At 27.4% G+C, this 20,156-nt stretch overlaps 1 long non-coding RNA gene across 1 annotated transcript; it reads right to left on the bottom strand.

The window, feature by feature from the left end:
* Positions 1–19,401: 19,401 nt before the first annotated feature.
* LOC142225453 (uncharacterized) lies at positions 19,402–19,758 on the bottom strand. Its single transcript, XR_012719285.1, has 2 exons — positions 19,652–19,758; positions 19,402–19,584 (listed from the first exon to the last, which is right to left on the bottom strand). It is a non-coding gene; the product is annotated as an uncharacterized LOC142225453 (long non-coding RNA).
* Positions 19,759–20,156: the final 398 nt, after the last annotated feature.

Genomic DNA, 20,156 nt, shown 5'->3' with positions numbered 1-20,156 from the left:
ACAAAATTTTCTATAGAAATAAAATTTTTGGAATTTTTTCTATAGAAATAAAATTTTGACAAAATTTTCTATCGAAATAATATTTTGAAAAAATGTTCTATAGAAATACAATTTTGACAAAATTTTCTAAAAAAATCAAATGTTGATAAAATTTTCTATCGATATAAAATTTTGACACATTTTTCTTTGAAAATAATATTTTGAAAAGTTTTCTATAAAAATAAAATTTTGACATAATTATCTATAGAAATAAAATTTTGATAAAATTATATATAAAAATAAAATGTTGATAAAATTTGCTATCGACATAAAAGTTTTACAAAAGTTTCTAAGGAAATAATATTTTGGCAAAATTTTCTACAGAAAAACAATTTTGACAAAAATTTCTATAGAAATACAATTTTTACAAAATTTTCTATGGAAATAAACATTCGACGCATATTGTCTATGGAAATAAAATTTTAACAAAGTTTTCTAAAGAAATAAAATTGTGACAAAATTTTCCAAAGAAATTAAATTTTGACAAAATTTCCTATAGAAATAAAATTTTGACAAAAATTTTCTATAGAAATATAATTTTGACAAAAATTTCTATAGAAATAATATTTTCACAACATTTTCTATAGAAATAAAATTTTGATAAAATTTTCTATCGAAATAATATTTTGAAAAAATTTTCTATAGAAATACAATTTTGAGAAAATTTTCTATCGATATAAAATTTTGACAAAAATTTCTAAGGAAATAATATTTTGACAAAATTTTCTATAGAAACAAAATTTTGACAAAAATTTCTATAGAAATATAATTTTTACAAAATTTTCTATGGAAATAAACTTTTAACAAAAATTGTCTATGGAAATAAAATTTTGACAAAGTGTCCTAGAGAAATAAAATTGTGACAAAATATTTCTATAGAAATATAATTTTGACAAAAATTTCCTATAGAAATAAAATTTTAACAAAAATTGTTTATGGAAATAAACATTCGACGCATATTGTCTATGGAAATAAAATTTTAACAAAGTTTCCTAAAGAAATAAAATTGTGACAAAATTTTCCAAAGAAATTAAATTTTGACAAAATTTCCTATAGAAATAAAACTTTGACAAAATTTTCCTATAGAAATATAATTTTGACAAAAATTTCTATAGAAATAAAATTTTGACAAAATTTCCTTTAGAAATATAATTTTGACAAAAATTTCTATAGAAATAAAATTTTGACAAAAATTTTCTATAGAAATCAAATATTGACAAAAATTTCCTATAGAAATAAAATTTTGACAAAATTTTCTATCGATATAAAATTTTGACAAAATTTTCTATCGATATAAATTTTTTAAAAAATTTTCTGTAGAAATAAAATTTTGAAAAAATTCTCTATGGAAATAAAATTTTACATAATTTACTATCGAAATACAGTTATTGCAAAATTTTCTATCAAAAAAAAAATTTACAAAAATGTTTATTGAAATAAAATTTTGACAAAATTTCCTATAGAAATAAAACTTTGACAAAAATTTCCTATAGAAATATAATTTTGACAAAATTTCCTTTAGAAATATAATTTTGACAAAAATTTCTATAGAAATAAAATTTTGACAAAAATTTTCTATAGAAATAAAATATTGACAAAAATTTCCTATAGAAATAAAATTTTGACAAAATTTTCTATCGATATAAAATTTTGACAAAATTTTCTATCGATATAAATTTTTTAAAAAATTTTCTGTAGAAATAAAATTTTGAAAAAATTCTCTATGGAAATAAAATTTTACATAATTTACTATCGAAATACAATTATTGCAAAATTTTCTATCAAAAAAAAAAATTTACAAAAATGTTTATTGAAATAAAATTTTGACAACATTTTTCCATAGGAATAAAACTTTGACGAAATTTTCTATCGAAATAAAATTTTGACAAAAATTTTCTATCGAAATAAAATTTTGACAAAAAATTTCTATCGAAATAAAATTCTTCAAATAATATTTTTTTGTTTGTTTGGTACTTGTTTTTTTTTGTAAAATTTTCTCCAAATTTTGGGATATTATTTTTGTCACGAGTAGCAACCGTGCTCAGGGGATGGCCTAAGTGACTTGAGGTATAAAAATGTTTGCTGGGTTACCCATGACCTTTTGTGCTTGTTCTTTGTGTGCGTATGTGTTTACATTTATTTATCTACAAATATCCTTGTTAAAACTTCATTAACAAAGTGCTGTGCAAACAAAAGGATTTGAGATACTTACACAGCTATAATCACACTTTTAAATTGAAACTTTTCTATGGCATGGCATCTTCTGTGCGTATGTGTGTGTGTAAGAGTGCCTTTGTGTATGGGTATGTGTATAATCATATGTGTGGTTTTACATGCATACGATGGTGATTACTGATAAAAGATTGAGAATGCATTACATATTGGGTGACCAAATTCCATAGATGAAGTATTCAAGCGTATCTGCTTGCTTTTAAGAACATGGATTTCTAATTTGGCTTGGTTCGTCGGTTGGTTGGTTGGTTGGTGATTTTGTGATTATGCTACCACTGATCTGAAGGGTAAATTTCATTTATTAATTAAACATAAGATATGAGCATACTCTGATATCTGCATAATAGATATAGAGAATAGTTTGTTGACTGCCAAAACTTATGTTACATGATGTTTAATAGATTCTAATGAAATGGTTTTTGTTAGCCTTGGTGTGGTGAATCCAATTACAATGAATTGATTTTATTAATTGTACATGTTGTCCGATTTTTGTCTTATCTTTTTAATAAACATTATTTTTCGAATATAAATTAAATGATTTGGGTAGAATTTTCATTTTCAAAGGGTTGGTAATGATAGCTTATTCAACTTGAATTTTAGGACACGCAATTAACGCAATATTTAAAAATGTTTTTTTTTTATTTAAATTTAGGATATGGATCTTTGAAACATGCGTCCTAAAGAAATAAAATTTTGCACAAATTTTCTATAGAAACAAAAATTTGACAAATATTTTCTGTAGAAATAAAAATGGGACAAATATTTTCTATAGAAATAAAAATGGGACAAAAATTTTTTATAGAAATAAAATTTGAATAATATTTTCTATAGAAATAAAATTTTACAAATATCTAATATATAATAAGTATATACGGATGTAAGTTCGGTCAGGCCGAAGCTTATGTACCCTCCACCATGGATTGCGTAGAAACTTCTACTGAAAACTGTTATCCACAATCGAATTACTTGGGTTGCAGTAACACTTGCCGATGGCAAGGTATCTTAAAACTTCCTAACACCGTAATATATACAACATAGTCCATACGTGGTATATATTAAACTAAAAAAGGCCGATTAAATACTTATATAATTAGGTTAAAGTTTCTATAGAAATAAAATTTTGACAACATTTTCTATAGAAGTAAAATTTGGAAAAAATTTTCTATAGAAATAAAATTTTAACAAAATTTTCTATAGAAATAAAATTTGACAACATTTTCTATAGAAAAAAATTTTAACAAAATTTTCTATAGAAATAAAATTTTGACAAAATTTTCTATAGAAATAAAATTTTGACAACATTTTCTATAGAAGTAAAATTTGGAAAAAATTTTCTATAGAAATAAAATTTTGACAAAATTTTCTATAGAAATAAAATTTGACAACATTTTCTATAGAAAAAAATTTTAACAAAATTTTCCATAGAAATAAAATTTTGACAAAATTTTCTATAGAAATAAAATTTTGAGAAAATTTTCTATCGAAATAAAATTTTGACAAAATTTTCTATACAAATAAAATTTTGACAAAATTTTCTATAGAAATAATAATTTGACAATGTTTTCTTTAAAAATAAAATTTTGGTAGATTATTTTTGGCTCGAGTGGCAACCATGATTATGAACCGATATGGACCAATTTTTGTGTGATTGGTGATCAGCTATATATAACTATAGACCGATATGGATCAATTTTGGCATGGTTATTAGCGGCCTTATACTAACACCACGTTGCAAATTTCAACCGGATCGGATGAAATTTGCTTCTCTTTGAGGCTCCGCAAGCCAAATCTGGGGATCGGTTTATATGGGGGCTATATATAATTATGGACCGATGTGGACCAATTTTTGCATGGTTGTTAGAGACAATATACTGACATCATGTACAAAATTTCAGCCGGATCGGATGAAATTTGCTTCTCTTAGAGCAATCGCAAGCCAAATTTGGGGGTCCGTTTATATGGGGGCTATACGTAAAAGGGGACCGATATAGACCAATTTTTGCATGCTTGTTAGAGACCATATACTAACACCATGTACCAAATTTCAACCGGATCAGATGAAATTTGCTTCTCTTAGGGCAATCGCAAGCCAAAATTGGGGGTCCGTTTATATGGGGGCTATACGACCAATTTTTGCATGGTTCTTAGAGACATATACTAATACCATGTACCAAATTTCAACCGGATCGGATGAAATTTGCTTCTCTTAGAGCAATCGCAAGCCAAATTTGGGGGTCCGTTTATATGGGGGCTATACGTAAAAGTGGACCGATATGGCCCATTTGCAATACCATCCGACCTACATCAATAACAACTACTTGTGCCAAGTCTCAATTCGATAGCTTATTTCGTTCGAAAGTTAGCGTGATTTCAACAGACGGACGGACGGACGAACATGCTCAGATCGACTCAGAATTTCACCACGACCCAGTATATACTTTATGGGGTCTTAGAGCAATATTTCGATGTGTTACAAACGGAATGACAAAGTTAATATATGGTGGAGGGTATAAAAATCGGTCCATATCCATTACACTGGTCCATATCGGTCCACTTTTACGTATAGCCCCCATATAAACGGACCCCCAAATTTGGTTTGCGGATCCTCTAAGAGAACCAAATTTCATCCGATCCGGCTGAAATTTGGTACATGGTGTTAGTATATGGTCACTAACAAGCATGCAAAAATTGGTCCATATCAGCCCATAATTATATATATCCCCTATATAAACCGGTCCCCAGGTTTGAACTCCGAAGCCACTTGGACGAGCAAAATTCATCCGATCCGGTTGAAATTTGCAACGTGGTGTTAATATATGGCCGCTAATAACCATGCCAAAATTGGTCCACATCGGTCTATAGTTATATATAGCCGATCCCCAATCACACAAAAATTGGTCCATACGGGTTCATAATCATGCTTGCCACTCGAGCAAAAATAATCTAGCAAAATTTTATTTCTATAGAAAATTTTGTCAAAATTTTATTTCTATAGAACATTTTGTCGAAATTTTATTCCTATAGAAAATTTTGTCAAATTTTGTTTCTATAGAAAATTTTGTCAAATTTTATTTCTATAGAAAATTTTGGCAAAATTTTATTTCTGTAGAAAATGTTGTCAAAATTTTAATTCTATAGAGAATGTTGTCAAAATTTTAAATCTTTTGAAAATTTTGTAAAAATTTTATTTCTATAGAAAATTTTGTTAAAATGTTATTTCTATAGAAAATTTTGTTAAAATCGTATTTCTATAGAAAATTTTGTCCAAATTTTACTTCTATAGAAAATGTTGTCAAAATTTTATTTTGTCAAAATTTTATTTCTATAGAAAATTTTGTCAAACTTAATTATATACGTATTTAATCGGTCATTTTAAGTTTAATATATACCACGTATGGACTACGTGGTATATATTACGGTATTAGGAAGTTTTAAGATACCATGTCATCGGCCAAAGTAATTCGATTGTGGATGACAGTCTTCAGTAGAAGTTTCTACGCAATCCATGGTGGAGGGTACATAAGCTTCGGCCTGGCCGAACTTACTGCGATATATACTTGTTTGAAAATAGAAAGTAGAGGATTGTCGATAAATGGGAACTCGGTACATAATTTTATAATTTTTCAACAGGCTTCTGCTAGACTTTTTTAAGTAAAAAACTAAAATTTACATGAAGTTGCTTCATTTTCCGATATATATTTAGGAAAGGCATGTTCTCCGTGTCCAACACTTTAACGAATGTTAATATTTGTCAATTTGTAAGTACTTTTACTTATTCCGATTTATTGGACGGTATGTTGAGGAGAAGTATAGCTCCTCTTGACAAACCACGCTTGAAATTCACCTGACATGTAGAAGATTGTCCAACGATTTGAATGCAGAACAATTAACTAGTATATACGGCCGTAAGTTCGGCCAGGCCGAATCTTATGTACTCTCCACCATGGATTGCGAAGAAAATTCTGCGCCAGAGTGTCATTCACAATCGAATTACTTGGCTTGTGGTATCTTAAAACTTCTTAACATCGTTTTCTAAATTGTGAGTTAGTCCATATGTGGTATATACGAGTATTAAATTGTATTTAAAATAACAACAACAAATTTCATTAAGTTATTATTGAATAAACTGGCATTTATATTATCGATGGAATCCATATTGTGTTTCAAGTTTGGAAGACATCATACAAAATAAGATTTTCGAAATTTCATAGATTTTTGCTACATTTTACATAAAATTTTGGTAGATTTTTTTTGGCCAAATTTTTTCGATCCCACATCCCTGCGTAGAACCAATTAGCGAATAATTAAATACATTTAGAAACATTTCCTCAAAATTTTAAGATATCCTTAAATAAACAAATAGATATATTTAATAAATTATTTAATTATGTTATCTTGGGGACCCCACCATATTCATGCTGTTTAAATGGACGCATATATTGAGATAAGACTTTTTAGTATGAAGTATCTTTGTGCTATGGTTATTCGTAGTTATAGACCTACGAATGTTCTACAAGCACTAAATATTTAAAAAGTATTACTTAACTGCTTTCTCAACTATGTATGTGTGGTCATCTATCCTTTTCGAAAATAGGTTATAAAATGAAGTGTAGAAGCGAACTACATGTAATCAAATTTAACAAGTTATTGCATAATAATTACAACATCAGCTACAATAACAACAACAAGAAAAAGGATAACACCAGCAATACAGGCTTCAACAACAACATTGGCAACATCATCAACATCAACATCAAGAACAACAGCAAACAATAGCCATTGCTATTTCCTCAAATAATAGACAATTAACTAAATATTATTTTGTTTGTATTGGTGACCACTACACTTCCTGTTGTTGCTGTTGATGTAATGTCCTTGTACTCGACTGTGTATGAGTGAAATTTGGGTATATGTATTGTTTCTTATGTAACATCAGTACAAATATTATATACCCAGTGGCTAATTCGATTAGGGCCTGATATAAGAAATGTTTTAATACCACTTCATTATGATTGTAATAACCCGAAATTTTTTTTAACACACACAAAACTAGTTTTGCTTTTGAGAAAATGCTCTATAGTAATACAATTTTGTCAAAATTTTCTATAGAAATAAAATTTGGCAAAACTTTCTATAGAAATAAAATTTTGGCAAAATTTTCTATAGAAATAAAATTTTGACAAAATTTTCTATAGAAATAAAATTTTGAGAAAATTTTCTATAGAAATAAAATTTTGACAAAATTTTCTATAGAAATAAAATGTTGACAAAATTTTCTATAGAAATAAAATATTGAGAAAATGTTCTATAGTAATAAAATTTTGGCAAAATTTTCTATAGAAATAAAATTTTGAAAAAATTTTCTATAGAAATAAAATTTTGTCAAAAATTCTCTATAGAAATAAAATTTTGAGAAAATTTTCTATAGAAATAAAATTTTGGCAAAATTTTCTATAGAAATAAAATTTTGAAAAAATTTTCTATAGAAATAAAATTTTGACAACATTTTCTATAAAAATAAAATTTTGACAAAATTTTCTATAGAAATAAAATTTTGAGAAAATGATCTATAGTAATAAAATTTTGACAAAATTTTCTATAGAAATAAAATTTTGACAAAATTTTCTATAGAAATAAAATTTTGAGAAAATGTTCAATAGAAATAAAATTTTGACAAAATTTTCTATATAAATAAAATTTTGACAAAATTTTCTATAGAAATAAACTTTTGACAAAATTTTCTATAGAAATAAACTTTTGACAAAATATCCTATAGAAATTAAATTTTGAAAAAAAAATATATAAATAAAGTTTTGACAAAATTATATTTTTGAGAAAATTTTCTATAGAAATAAAATTTTGACAAAATTTTCTATAGAAATAAAATGCTGACAAAATTTTCTATAGAAATAAAATTTTGACAAAATTTTCTACAGAAATAAAATTTTGAGAAAATTTTCTATAGAAACAAAATTTTGACAAAATTTTCTATAGAAATAAAATTTTGACAAAATTTTCTATAGAAATAAAATTTTGACAAAATTTTCTATAGAAATAAACTTTTGCGAAAATTTTCTGTAAAAATAAAATTTTGCTACAAAATTATAGAAATAAAATAAAAAATAATAATAATAAAAAATTTAACAACATGTTCTATAGAAAATCTATAGAAATAAAATTTTGAATACATTTTCTATAGAAATAAAATTTTGACAAAATTTTCTACAGAAATAAAATTTTAACAAAATTTCCCATAGAAATAAAATTTTGGCAAAATTTTCTACAGAAATATAGTTTTGAGAAAATTTTCCATAGAAATAAAATTTTGACAAAATTTTCTATAGAAATAAAATTTTGACAAAATTTTCTATAGAAATAAAATTTTGACAAAAGTTTCTATAGGAATAAAATTTTGACAAAATTTCCCATAGAAATAAAATTTTGGCAAAATTTTCTACAGAAATATAGTTTTGAGAAAATTTTCCATAGAAATAAAATTTTGTCAAAATTTTCTATAGAAATAAAATTTTGACTAAATTTTCTATAGAAATAAAATTTTGACAAAATCTTCTATAGAAATAAAATTTTGACAAAATTTTCTATAGAAATAAAATTTTGACAAGATTTTCTATAGAAATAACATTTTGACAAAATTTTCTATAGAAATAACATTTTGACAAAATTTTCTATAGAAATAAAATTTTGACAAAATTTTCTATAGAAATAAAATTTAGACAAAATTTTCTATAGAATTAAATTTTGAGAAAATAATCTATAGTAATAAAATTTTGGCAAAATTTTCTACAGAAATATAATTTTGAGAAAAGTTTCTATAGAAATAAAATGTTGACACAATTTTCTGTAGTAATAAACTTTTGACAAAATTTTCTATAGAAATAAAATTTTGACAAAATTTTCTATAGAAATAAAATTTTGACAAAATTTTCTATAGAAATAAAATTTTGAAAAAATTTCCATAGAAATAAAATTTTGACAAAATTTTCTATAGAAATAAAATTTTGAGAAAATTTTCTATAGAAATAAAATTTTGAAAAAATGTCCATAGAAATAAAATTTTGACAAAATTTTCTATAGAAATAAAATTTTGACAAAATTTTCTAAAGAAATAAAATTGTGACAACATTTTCTATAGAAATAAAATTTCGGTAGATTATTTTTGGCGATGTGGACCAATTTTTGTGTGATTGGCGATCGGCTATATATAACTATAGACCGACATGGTCCAATTTTTGCATGGCTGTTAGCGCAATGTACCAAATTTCAATAGAATCGTATGAATTTTGCTCCTCCAAGATGCTCCGGAGGTCAAATCTGGGAATCGGTTTATATGGGGGCTATATATGATTATGGACAGATATGGACCAATTTTAGCATGGGTATTACAGACCATATACTTACACCACGTACCAATTTTCAACCGAATCGGATGAATTTTGCTACGCCAAGAGGATCCGCAAGCCAAATCGGTTTATATGAGGACTATACGTCCGATATGGCTCATTTTCAATACCATCCGACCTACATCAATAACAACTATTTGTGCCAAGTTTCAAGTCGATAGCTTGTTTCGCTCGGAAGTTAGCGTGATTTCAAAAGACGGACGGACGGACATGCTTAGATCGACTCAGAATTTCACCACGACCCACAATATATATACCTTGTGGGGTCTTCAATTGAAAAAATAATTGGATCAATTAATTTCGTGATTGAATATTTTTTTTTTTTTGTTGGTAGACTTCTACCAACTATGGATGGTAACCATGGATCCATCTCCAACTTTTTGTTTGTTTTCCTACTGGATTCTAATTTATGCTTCCGATATTCAAACGAACATTTGCAACTGATATTCATCAGTCCATGAATGGACTTTCCCTATATCAACATACCTTTTAGTAAAGTTATTTAATATAATTGAATAATAGACAACGTTTATAATGAACCTCATTCCACAGTGCCATTACTTACTTACTAATAGTTACGAAATTAAAGAGCTCCAATTGGAAAAGTTTTAATGACCGATTGTATCGAAAATTTGCCTACAATTCAAAATAGCTTAAATACGGAATTATTTTGTTTTAACAATATATCAGTATATCAGGATAGCTGATATATATTGTAACCAATTTCAGGTTTTTTAAACGTTTAATATATTTGGTGCAATATATTAAGGTTTAAATTGCCATTCACCAACCGATTTGGAGACATTTTTTTATACTTCTACAAAATGCCTAGACATAACATTTAAAAAAATATGGAAAATTTAAATCTAGAGCCATTTTATTGCACAAAAATGCATTTATCAGCTATCGAGCAATACACATGTATTGGAGATATAGGACAATATGAGGAATTTTTACAACTTTTGCTACTTAGCAGAGGCGGTTTTACAAGGACATTGGCTACATTTAGCCAAGATAGGTTGGCAATTGAGGGGTTTGCGGCCACATTCAGCGAAATGGGTGTAAATTATTAAATATTTCCCCAAATCAGGCCAATTTTATTTCCATAGAAAATTTTTTCATCATTTTATTTTTATGAAAATTTTGTCAAATTTTTATTCCTACAGAAAATTTTGTCAAACTTTTATTTCTGTAGAAAATTTTGTCAAAATTTTATTTCTATTGAATATTTTATCAAAATTGTACTTCTATAGAAAACTTTGTCAAAATTTTATTTCTATAGAAAATTTTATCAAAATTTTATTTCTATAGAAAATTTTGTTAAAATTTTGTTTTTATGAAAATTTTGTCAAAATTTTATTTTAATGGAAATTTTGTTAAAATTTTATATCTATAGAAAATTTGTACAAATTTTATTTTTATGAACATTTTGTCAAAATTTTATTTCTATAGAAAACTTAGTCAAAATTTTATTGCTATAGAAAATTTTATCACAATTTTATTTCGTAGAAAATTGTATCAAAATTTTATTTCTGTAGAAAATTTTGTCAAAATTTTATTTCTATATAGAAAATTTTGTCAAAATTTTATTTTTATGAAGATTTTGTCAAACTTTTATTTTTATAGAAAATTTTGTCAAATTTTTATTTCTATTGAATATTTTGTCAAAAATTTACTTCTATTGAAAACTTTGTTAAAATTTGATTTCTGTATTCTTAGAAATTCTTAGAAAATTGTATCGAAATTATATTTCTGTAGAAAATTTTGTCAAAATTTTATTTCTATTGAATATTTTGTCAAAATTTTATTTCTATAGAAAATTTTGTCAAAATTTAATTTTTATAGAAAATTTTGTCAAAATTTTATTCAATAGAAATTTTTTTCAAAATATTATTTCTATAGAAAACTTTGTCAAAATTTTATTTTTATAGAAAATTTTGTCAAAATTTTATTTCAATAGAAAACTTTCTCAAAATTTTATTTCTATGGAAAATTTTGTCAAAATTTTATTTCTATAAAAAAATTTTGTCAAAATTTTATTTCTATAAAAAACTAGCGTAACCCGGCCCGCTTCGCTGCGCCTTCCGAAGCGTATTTGGAGGAACATTTTGCATTAACTTAGTCAACTATATCCTTCGTGCTGAAACAAATTCGAAAAGATTTCAATTCTTTTAAACAAATCGGACTACTTGATTTTTCGTTTATGGGTACAAATACGGCGGGAGAGGGTGTACCCTTTCCTCCAAATTTTTTTAATAATGTTCTGTATTCAATTAGTTGGACAATCTTCTATATTCTTGTGAATCTATATTTCTTGTGAATTTGAAGTGGGGTTTGTCAAGGAAAGGTATCCTTCTCCTCAACATATCTGAAAATTAAGCACTATATTATAATAACATACAAAGAATTACTGTTTCCCATCCAATAAATCGGAAAAAGCAAAAGTAGTAAAAAAATTTACCACATTACAAAAATGTACAAAAATCATAAAATTATGTACCGAGTTCCCATTTACGGACAACCCTCTACTTTCAACTTAAGAAAAAAAAAACGGACAAAAGGGAACCCTCTCTTTACTAAAATGAAGACTAAAAAGAAGTCTGGCAGAAGCCTGTACAAAAATCATAAAATTATGTACCGAGTTCCCATTTACGGACAACCCTCTACTTTCAATTTAAGAAAAAAAAAAACGGACAAAAGGGAACTCTCTCCCCACCTTCGCTCCACACCGACCTGATATCGGACTATCACGTACCCTATATTAATTTCGCAACTACTCAATGGTCCCTATAAATTCTATCGAAGTAAATCGATAAAGTTTATTTCAATTTTCCCCTTCCCCAACCAGATATCGAAAAATCATATACTAATTTAAAAATTATGTATAAATTTAATCACCTCCTGCCACGTCCCTGTAAATTTCAAGTAGATCGGAGATGTTTAAATTTTGCTCTATTGTTTTAAAGGGACGTCACTTTCTCCGATACAATATCGACACCCCTAACCTTCCCTGAAAATTCTTGAAACTTTCCTTCAAGTGTGGGGCAAGGAAGGTTGCCTCTTCGTTCATAACCTTCCCCAACTGCTTTTATAAATTTCAAGAAAACTTAAATTTTTTTTGTAGTTTTAGAGGAGGACCTCCTCCCCGACCAAATATCGAAAATTGATTAGCGTATCTTTTGTAAACGTCCCAGAAAATGTCAAGCAAATTATAAGCCTAAAGGGCAGCCTCTCTTCCGTCCAAATATCACAAAATCAGGTATCAACTATTACGGTTGACGGAGGTTAAGATCTCTCCCCAGTCCTCTGTAAATTTCAAGTAACTCGGTAAAGTTTAATTGTTTCTCTGTATGTACTTAAGAGAAGCGGATGTCTCCCTATGCCCTTTTATTTTTATTAAAAAATCAGGAACCTGATATAAATTTCGTAACCCATTTTTTCTGTAAAATTTCAGTCGGGGGAGTTTAGTTTTGTTTGAACTTTCAAAAAAAAAAACAAAATTTGGGCAAAGGGGTGGTCCCCCTCCCCGACCAAATATCGAAAAATAATGTAGCGGATTTTTGTCTAGATGCCAACCCCAACATTCAATGAAAATTTCAAGCAAATCGCATAATTTTGTTCCAAGTTTCAAAAAGTAGGGCAAGGGGGAGGTCCCCCTCCCCATCCACATATGAAATCATCGGGTACCCCATATTAATTCCATAACCTCATCACATGTTCTTTGTAAATCTCAGATAATTTAGAGAATTTTAGTTTTTTCACTGTACTTTAAAAAAAGTCGAACAAAGGGGAGGCCCCCCTCCGCCGCCAAATATCGAAATATAAAGTAGCGGATCTTTGTCTAGATGCCAACCCCAACCTTCAATGAAAATTTCAAGCAAATCGGTCAACTTTGGTCCAAATTTCAAAAAGTCCGACAAAGGGGAGGTCCCCCTCCGCGACCAGGTGTCAAAAAATGAGGTACCCTATTTTTACCACATGAACGCCCCCTACGATCTCTGAAAGTTTCAAGTAAATCGGTTCAGCCGTTTCGTAGCCAACTCGGACCACACAAACAAACTAAAAGTCGCTTAAGGGGAGGTACCCCCTCCCGATCAAATTTCGAAAAAAAATTGCGAATCTTTGTCTAGGGATCACCCCCTACTATCCCTGAAAACTTCGTGCAAATCGGTCAAGTTTGGTTTAATTTTCAAAAAGTCGGACAAAGGGGAGGTTCCTCTCCGCGACCATATGTCAAAAAATGGGGTACCCTATTTTCAGCACATGAGTGCCCCCCACGATCTCTGAAAGTTTCAAGTAAATCGGTTCAGCCGTTTTCGCGCCAACCCGGAACATACAAATAAACAAACAAACAAACAAACAAATAAACAAACATAATTTGAATTTTATATATATATAGATTTTGTCAAACTTTTATTTCTATAGAAAATTTTGTCAAAATTTTATTTCTATTGAATATTTTGTCAAAATTTTACTTCAATTGAAAACTTTGTCAAAATTTTATTTCTGTAGAAAATTTTGTCAACATTTTAATTCCATTGAATATTTTATCAAAATTTTACTTATATAGAAAACTTTGTCAAAATTTTATTTCTATAGAAAATTTTGTCAAAATTTTATTTATATAGAAAATTTTGCCAAAATTTTATTTTTATGAAAATTTTGTCAAAATTTTATTTCTATAGAAAATTTTGTCAAAATTTTATTTCTATAGAAAATTTTGTCAAAATTTTATTTTTATGAAAATTTTGTCAAAATTTTATTTTTATGAAAATATTGTCAAACTTTTATTTCTATAGAAAATTTTGTCAAACTTTTATTTCTATATTGAATACATAGAAATCTTCAATTGAAAACGTTGTCAAAATTTTAGTTCTGTAGGAAGTTTTGTCAAAATTTTATTTGTATTGAATATTTTATTAAAATTTTACTTCTATAGAAAACTTTGTCAAAATTTTATTTCTATAGAAAACTTTGTCAAAATTTTATTCCTGTAGAAAATTTTGTCAAAATTTTATTTTTATGGAAATTTTGTCAAAATTTTATTTCTATAGAAAATTTTGTCAAAATTTGATTTCTATAGAGAACTTTGTCAACATTTTATTGCTATAGAAAATTTTGTCAAAATTTTATTTCTGTAGAAAATTTTATCAAAATTTTATTTAAATAGAAAATTTTTGTCAAAATTTTATTTCTATAGAAAATTTTGGCAAAATTTTATTTCTATAGAAAATTTTGTCAAAATTTTATTTCTTAGAAAATTGTATCAAAATTTTATTTCCATTGAATATTTTGTCAAAATTGTACTTCTTTTGAAAACTTTGTCAAAATTTTATTTCTATAGAAAATTTTGTCAATATTTTATTTCTATTAAATATTTTATCAAAATTTTACTTCTATAGAAAACTTTGTCAAAATTTTATTTCTATAGAAAATTTTGTCAAAATTTTATTTTTATGAAAATTTTGTCAAAATTTTATTTCTATAGAAAATTTTGTCAAAATTTTATTTCTATAGAGAATTTTCGAAAAATTTTATTTCTATAGAGAATTTTGGAAAAGTTTTATTTTAATGAAAATTTTGTCAAAATTTTATTTCTATAGAAAATTTTGTCAAAATTGTATCAAAATTCTGTAGGAAATTTTGTCAACATTTTATTTCTATAGAAAACTTTGTCAAAATTTTATTTTTATAGAAAATTTTGTCAAAATTTTATTTCAATAGAAATTTTTTTCAAAATTTTATTTCTATAGAAGATTTTGTCAAAATTTTATTTCTTAGAAAATTGTATCAAAATTTTATTTCTGTAGAAAATTTTGTCAAAATGTTATTGCTATAGAAAATATTGTCAATATTTTATTGCTGTAGAAAATTTTGTTAAAATTTTATTTCTTAGAAAATTGTATCAAAATTTTATTTCTGTAGAAAATTCTGTCAAAATTTTATTTCTATATAGAAATTTTTGTCAAAATTTTATTTCTATTGAATATTTTGTCAAAATTTACTTCTATAGAAAAACTTTGTCAAAATTTTATTTCTATAGAAAATTTTGTCATAATTTTATTACAGGTGAAAATTTTGTCAAAATTTTATTTCTATAGAAAATTTTGTCAACATTTTATTTCTATAGAAAATTTTGTAAATTTTATTTTTATAGAAAATTATGTCAAAATTTTATTTCTATAGAAAATTTTGTAAAAATTTTATTTCTATAGAAAATTTTGTAAAAATTTTATTTCTATAGAAAATTTTGTAAAAATTTTATTTCTATAGAAAATTTTGTAAAAATTTTATTTCTATAGAACATTTTGTTAGCATTTTATTTAGTTTGTACTAAAATTGCTACGTAGACTTTGATTACAAAAATGTGTACACAGACAGACGGATATGGCTAGATCGACTCAGGAACCAGCCCTGAACATAATTGTGTTTATCTCTTCTCCTTCTGGGTATTGCAAATATATGCACTAACTTCCATCCAGTTTTACTACGATATGGTTAATCTTCATTTTAATTTGATTAGCAAAATTTGTTGAAAAGGCTATTTGACTTTAAGCAACCAGAATGGAATTAGGTATGAAATCTTATTAATATGAACGATTCCGTTATTTCCTTTCCATATATTCCATTTATTTCGTTCCGAAGAAAATTATTTTTTCTTTGTGTGTAGCGTTATTCATTATATGTATTTCTTAATTATACCCTCCACCATAGTATATATATTCTGTGTCGTGGTGAAATTCTGAGTCGATCAAAGCATGTCCGTCTGTTGAAATCACGCTAACTTCCGAACGAAACAAGATATCGACTTGAAACTTGGCACAAGTAGTTGTTATTGATGTAGGTCGGATGGTATTGCAAATAGGCCATATCGGTTCACTTTTAAGTATAACCCCCATATAAACGGACATCCAGTTTTGGCTTGCGGAGCCTCTAAGAGAAGCGTATTTCATCCGATCTGGCTAAAATTTAGTACATGATGTTGATATATGGTCTCTAACAACCATGCGAAAATTGGTCCATATCGGCCCATAATTATATATAGACCCCATATAAACCGATCCCCAGATGTGACCTTCGGACTCTCTTGGAGGAGCAAAATTCATCCGATCCGGTTGAAGTTTGGTACGTGGTGTTGGAATGTGGTCTCTAACAACAATAATTATATATGGCCCCCATATAAACCGATTCCCAGATTTGACCTCCGGAATCTCTTGGAGGAGCAAAATTCATCCGATCCGGTTGAAACTTAGTTAGTGGTGTTAGTATATGGTCTCTAACAACCATGCAAAAATTGGTTCATATCGGTTCATAATTACATATAGCCCTCATATAAACCGATCCCCAGATCTGAACTCCGGAGCCTCTTGCAGGAGCAAAATTCATCCGATCCGGTTGAAAATTAGTACGTGGTGTTAGTATATGGTCTCTAACAACCATGCAAAAATTGGTCCATATCGGTTGATAATTATATATAGCCCCATATAAACCGATCCCCAGATTTGAACCCCGGAGCCTCTTGAAGGAGCAAAATTCATCCGATCTGCTTGAAATTTGGTACATTGGGTATATGGCCGATAACAATCATACCAAAATTGGTCCGTATCGATCTATAGTTATATATAGCCCCTAAATAAAATCACAATTGCAACTCGAGCCAAAAATAATCTACCAAAATTTTATTGCCATAAAGAATTTTGTCAAAATTTTATATTTCTATAGAAAATGTTGTCAAAATTTATTTCCATAGAAAATTTTGTCAACATTTTAGTTCTTTAGGAAATTTTGTCAAAATAGAATGTCTGTAGAAAATTTTAACAACAACAAACAAGAATTTTTCAGTATTTTTTAATGTCCGTTGAAAATTTTGACAAAAAAAGAACAAACAAAAATTTTTCAGTATATTAGTTGGAAAGGAATATTTTTCAAAATCTTCCAAAACATCAAGAATTCTACCAATCTACCAAACAGTAAAAAATCTGCCATTTTTGGTATACTCGAGTTCATAATTGTATAAGCCACCATAAAATATATATTTGTCTATTATATATACTGCATGGACTAATTTACAATTTAGAAGATGATGTTAAGAAGTTTTAAGATGCCTTGCCATCGGCCGCAACCCAAGTAATTCAACTGTGGATGACCGTCTTTAGTAGAAGTTTATACGCAATCCATGGTGAAAGGTACATAAGATTCGGCCTGGCCGAACTTACGGCCGTATATACTGGTTTCGGATATATTGTCTGAGAAAAAAAACCAATAGAATTACTTTGAATTTTCATACATTAAATATAATTATTTTATATAGTGGAATGACCCATACGAATAAATGAATAGTCCTAGCTTATCACGTTTTGCATCAATATTCATGTTAAAGTTCCCATATTCATTATCTGTATGTTTGGGGGGTATGGGAGTGAGTGAGTAAGTGGGTCCGTTAGCTTCTCTACTAAATCGCGTGCCCAACTTGCATTCAAAGTTAACACTGAGATCTCACACATGAGAGTATACTACAATGCGTATGTGTGTATGAGTGAGAAAACATGCCAGTTTATTTCTCTATTGCTACATGTATACTATTTGGTGCTAGATTTGCCTAAGAGATAAGACTCTTGATGTATGCACAACATTTCGTTGTAGTTATAAATTCTATTAATGGTCATGTTGAATGTACTCCCACCTACTCTGACAAGCTGTAATTCGATTTTATATTCGCAACTACAACAACAAAATTTACATTATTTTTGTTTTGTTCGAATCAACAAACATTCACACTTGCTATAGATAGAGCCCAACAATCGAATTGAATTCGGATGTGTGTGTGTGTGTAGAAATTTTTCCTATCTGTTAGTTACCCAAATAAGTTCGTATTGACATCTAGATCGATAGGACAGATACCAGTGTTGCCAATTGTCTTTTGAACCTCAACAAAAATGTTATAGTTTTTGAGAAATGCAAATAGGTATAAAATAATTTTTCATTTTTTTTAATTACCCTGATAGTGATAAAATTCAATTTATAATGTAAAATCGGAATTATGGTTGCTAATACCCTCCACCATAGTGTGGAAGATTACGGCTTTGTTTGAAACATAAAGGAGCCCATCGAATTGTTTTTTAACGATTAACTTATAATATCCGTTGAAATATTCTCTAAAGAAGATGGTTGATTGAGTCGCAGCGAAGACGTTTGCCACTCGTGCCATAAATAATCTACCAAAATTTGGGGGAACATTTTACAAAAAATCTAAAAAACTTTATTTTGAAGTTTTTTTTTTATCAAATTTGTGGTTAGTATGAAAAAATGCTGTTTTTCCAGTATTTGCAATCTTATATATTATGATCTTTCCTATTAGCTACATTTTTTTTGTGGATGTATCCCCTGAATTGCAAATGGGTCGAATTTTCAACAAGGGAAAGTTACTACTTCTACCCTGCCAACATTTTTTGAATTTGGGGGCGCTTCTGAGAATCCCCAGTACGTCGAAAACAATCATATACGATATCAAAAACTCGTCGGAAAAGCGCCGTCACTATTGAGAAGTTGTACCACGCCCAGTTACTACAAAAAGGTCTCGCATGAGTGCAATTATTAGGTGCCTTTATAGATCAATTTAGAACGACGCCAATAAGAGACCCTCCAAACAATCAGAAAAAGCACATTTTAAGATAGTGGTAAAAGAATCATTGTAGTCGAGTAAAACACGTTTGTTTAGATATTTAATAATTTGATTAATTATTTACAAATTCTTAAAAATATAACATTTATACCACTATCACATCACATTTAACATAATTTTTTGCATTAATGATGATGTAGAGTTACAAGTAGCGAGTTACATGTTGCAGCGTCTATCAGCCAGTGTTTTTATTCGATGGAGGCAGCGTGTCTGTAAAATATTTGAAAAACAATAACTTTATTCCATTTGGAAAATCAAAAATTGTTCACCAATATACCTTTCACAATTTTAAGCGTAAAATCTATGTTTTCAGAACTTTATTTTCGTTTTTATTTAAATAAAATATAACAAGCTGGTTGCGCTTGGCGTTTCACAAAAAATAAAATGGCTTTTGTAAAAGTAGTGATGGCAAAATACATGTATGAAGTACATTTTGTACTTTATGATATGCTGCCCCCCATCACAGTAGGATGGTTGTAGTGACATTTACGAGTCTGTGGTAGCGATGAAGATGAAATGGAACTTTGAAATGCTGGCAGGGTATAAGGAGGGATAACAAGGGAATTTGATAGTATGACCTTACATGAAAATTAAAATTGTTAAAGATATTGAATTTATGGAAAATATACCAAATCTTATTTCTATAGAAAAAAATTTCAAAATAAAATAACGAAAAATATTGGGAAAATAAATAAAATATTTAAAAAAGTCTTTGAACTTGAAAAACATAAATTTAATTAATTTTTTTAAAAATTGTATTTCTATGGAAAATTTTGCCAAAA

Source organism: Haematobia irritans, chromosome 2 (assembly GCF_050003625.1).
Source record: "Haematobia irritans isolate KBUSLIRL chromosome 2, ASM5000362v1, whole genome shotgun sequence".
In the NCBI taxonomy this organism is placed as follows: domain Eukaryota; kingdom Metazoa; phylum Arthropoda; class Insecta; order Diptera; family Muscidae; genus Haematobia; species Haematobia irritans.
This window is presented reverse-complemented; position numbering and strand designations above follow the sequence as displayed.